Source organism: Pelobates fuscus, chromosome 10 (genome assembly GCF_036172605.1).
Source record: "Pelobates fuscus isolate aPelFus1 chromosome 10, aPelFus1.pri, whole genome shotgun sequence".
Taxonomy (NCBI): Eukaryota; Metazoa; Chordata; class Amphibia; order Anura; family Pelobatidae; genus Pelobates; species Pelobates fuscus.
In genome coordinates this window covers 29977684-29982295 of record NC_086326.1, presented here as the reverse complement: position 1 = coordinate 29982295, position 4612 = coordinate 29977684, and positions in this window count along the sequence as shown.

Sequence of the window (4612 nt, the reverse complement as noted above, 5' to 3'; positions counted from 1 at the left end):
CAGAATCGGACAAAGAGTTAAATCCAAACAGGATTATAAACCTCTCAGATTTTATTCTGTTACCCAGACACATCTCTCTCCTTAACAAAGGCCTCTCATTTGTACCTACTCCCCAATGCAATACCTTTGACTGGACGAAGGACATTAATCTATTTGGTAGAAAAATTGCACTTAATATTATTCATACTAAAAAAGACACACAAACAGCTAATGACCTTGGGCTGACTTTAGAGGATTTTCGCTTGGCACAGAATCTAACCGATCTCTTGGAGGAACAAAATCCTAACAAACCACTGACTGACTTCAAGCCAGAAAGCTGGTATACTCCAAACTTTAAGGAATTACCACATGTTGACTTATTTGTTCAAATGTCAACCAGCGAATTCGAAAAATCAGACATCCCCACACCACCCAAGAACTTGACCGCAATGGAATTCAAGGGCTTAAAAGAGTTAAAACAATCCACCAATACCATCATTAAACCGGCCGATAAAGGGGGTAACATTGTTCTCCTTAACCGTGATAAATACATTGAAATATGTATGACACATCTGAACGATAAGGAATGTTACCAATCCTTACCAAGCGACCCGACGACTAAATTTGTGAAGGAACTGGAGACTATACTAACAGAAGCTGAATCGTTACAGATTATTACTCCTCAAGAATGCAAATATCTCCTACCACATAAAAACCCTACCATAGCAACTTTTTACTGTCTGCCCAAAATCCACAAAAACCCGCTAAATCCACCTGGCAGACCTATAGTCTCGGGCAATAATTGCTTAACCGAAAGATCCAGTAGATTCATTGACAAAATTCTACGACCCATGGTGATTACTCTACCATCGTATTTACAGGACACCAAGTCTACTCTTTTAACCCTGGAGGGCCTACAGGTTCCCCCCTACACTCTTCTGGCAAGTCTAGATGTAGTCTCCCTATATTCCAACATCCCCCATGACAAAGGGATCTTTGCTTGTGAATTTTTTCTGAACCAGTCTAGCATCGATCCCTCAAAGAAGAACTTTATACTCAATCTATTGAAGTTTGTTCTGATGCATAATTACTTTATGTTTAACGGCAGGTACTATTTACAATTGACCGGCACTGCCATGGGTACGGCTTGTGCCCCCACATATGCCAATTTGTTCTTGGGTTGGTGGGAGCAGCATGTCATCAATTCCTCACTATATCACCCTTACCATGGATATATTTTGAAATGGTACAGATATATTGATGACATGCTGCTCCTCTGGACCGGCTCCTGTGTGGCTTTTGAAGAATTCGTTAATGTACTCAATACGAATGACATCAACCTCAAACTCACCTCAGTCATTGATGTACATGAGCTAATCTTTTTGGATTTGAGAATTATATTACTTGACGATGGAACCATACAAACTGAGCTATATAGGAAATCAACTGCAACTAATAGCCTCCTACACTGGGACAGCCATCACCCTTACAGTCTGAGGGCATCTATCCCTTATAGCCAGTACCTCCGTGCTAGAAGGAACTGCTCCGAGGATGACTCTTTTTATCAAGAATGCCAACTATTAAGAACACGCTTCAAGACATTGGGCTATCCCAATAGGGTCCTGAAGAAGGCATTCCAACGCGCATGCCAAACTGACAGACTGACCAGCCTTAGGTCAACTCGCTCTAAAACCTCTGACTCTACTCCAAGATGTATTGCGACCTTTGATAGCGGATGGGCCACTATGTCCAATATATTATCCAAGAACTGGCCCATTTTACGCCATAACCCTATACTTAACAAACTACTACCAGATCATCCAGAACTGACTGCCCGAAGAGCAGTTAATTTACAGGACATGCTTGTCCACAGTCACCTGGCATCCCCTCAGGCCACTCCTAACTGGCTCACCCAAACCAAAGGGACATACAGGTGCGGACACTGCAAAGCATGCAAATACATTTTACCATCTAAACTAACTCAGTCTAACTGTTCCAAAATCACAGTTCACACCAATGCTCTTATAAACTGTAGCACCACCAATATCATCTATTTGATAACTTGTGACTGTGGGCTACAATATATTGGTAAGACCTATCAACAGTTTAGACGCAGAATCCTGCAACACATCGGCTCCATCAAAAACAACATTACCCCTACCCCTATTGCCAGACACATCCAGAATTTTCATCATGGCAACGTAGATTGCTTGAAATTTCAAGCAATCGAAAAGCTTCTTCCTCACCCGAGAAAAGGGAATTTAAATCGACTCTTATTACAAAAGGAGTCACAATGGATCTTCAAATTCAAAACACTGACCCCTAGTGGCTTGAATGAAGAATACAATTACACCCCCTTCATTCATAAATAATGTCAGTTCATTCACTGATGGCACATCTTTTCACAGGGACTACCCCTTACCATCTATAATTCTATTTGACCTTGTAGCAATTGGGTATTTCACCCCCCATTTCTCTCCAATTCCTATTACTTTTTAGTAAACCTTTATGGAACCTTCATACTTACCCTTATTTGCCATACAGGGTTCTGAAACGATATATTGTATAGAATACCCTTACAATTGACTAATTATGGCTTGGGCAACTACTTTCATTCCGGAAAAGAACAATCTTCAAGCCAGCCTGAACCATGCAGGATTATCATCCTTATGGTCAGCATTCACTATGAATCTGGACATCGCAGAAAAGTATGTGCTACTCTACCCTGTACACTAAACTTAGCTACTGCCTTGCACTACTCAGCAGGCTTACCGTGCTATCAATTTTACAGCACTGTACCCAAGCACGTACCATTCTGCAACTGATACAACGTTGCAATTAACATTTAGCCATTACTATTTCTGTATCATCACTTTGTCCAGTTTACAGCTTGGCAATCTTTTATACCCTGTTAATGTTGATTGGTCAGTAATCTATCGGACTTGCACCACATCATCATTACCATATATCTTTATCAATATATGGTCACTATCCAGGTTCCTCTAATGTATGAATTCTTCATACTAGCTGTTTGGGTTCCCACTACATCTCATCCAGCATGGTAGGAGTTAACCGGACCCAACTTTGGTTGCCCCTCCCACCGACCAATCAGGACGCAAGGCGCCCTATTTAAAATCGGACACACGAGATCTTTACTCACCCCTTGAAAAGCCGCTCACAGGCGAAACGCGCGTCGGGGCTTTCGTTTTGTGTAAACTACTTTGGACAAGCCGTAGTAAATCTATTGAGCCAGATTAATTGAGCTGTACTTTAGTAATCTTTAGAAGTCTAGAGTTATCTTTAGTAATCTCCGCAGTATATACTAGCGGGTCTTCAGACTCTGAACTATAGAAGAGATGTTATTTAACTCGTGCAAAGCATTTTGACTAGCGCTGACAAATCTGTGTAACCATACCGAACTAGACCAGTTCATCAAGATTCTTAGTTATCTGCTGGGGGACTAGCCAGACAAAGTTTATTTAAATCTGAGTACCTGTTGCAATCCTTAGTAATCTTGACAGTATGTACCAGTGAGTCTCCAGACCCTCATTTACTGCGGAGCTCTGTTCCGTGTAGCTGCTTTTGACAAGCTGCACCTATTCCACCGAGCCAGACTAATTGACCTGATCTTTAGAAAGCTCTAGGAATCTGTAGTTACTTTGAGCTATCTCTGCAGTATTGACTAGCGGGGTTTTTTGACTCTAATCTATCAAAAAGAAGGTATTTAGCCCGAGCTAAGCATTTCACTAGCGGCCTCTTACAGTTAGATGATGACAAGCTGTGTATTTTGATTGTGTCAGACCAGCTGATCAGAATCTTTGTAACCTGCCGGGGTGCTAGCCGGACTATCTAACTTGAACTTCAGTAATCTGTTGAAAACCTCAATAATCTTTGCAGAATATACCAGTGAGTCTTTAGACCCTCATTTATTGCGGACCTGCGATTTAGCAGGAGTTAGTACTATGGTATTATACTAACTGATTTCCAGAGACAGACGTCTCGTTCAGCTCTCCCTATTTGTATTTTTTGGGGACATCTATGCTCTTATACTACGTGTCCACATCACCAGATGTTGTTAGGCAGAGGCAGGGACCTCTAGCCAACCAAGTTACACCATTAAAAGGCAGTACGGGCCAGTCCAGAGTATTAACATGATCTGTCTGTTCTGGATAACTTATGAGGTCCAGACCTGATATTTATCAGAATATCTTACCCCCTTTCGGGACTTAGACAGAAAACTCACCCTATTATATCTCTGGCGTTACCTGTCTGACTTTCTATTTGTATATATATTTTTCATTTTTCTGTGACCCTACTATTATCTTAGTACTGACTGCTGCACGGTATTCTGATATTCTCCAGGGAGCCTCCCTGCTCGAATCACTGCCAGCACTCTGTACGTCTCTCATATCAAACTCAGACACTCTGCTCAGACGACTCTGTGTCACTGATACATAGAGACTAGTTATTATTTCTCAGCATAACCATACAGTATAAGTCTGCACATGCAGTCTGAGAAACTTATTATCCCAGTAGGGACACATACGTTTATTAACGTTTTCTTTCTCTCTTTCTTTTATGTTATGTCCGTCTAGAGCTCGATATCTCTCCAGCTCTTAATATATTGAGAATT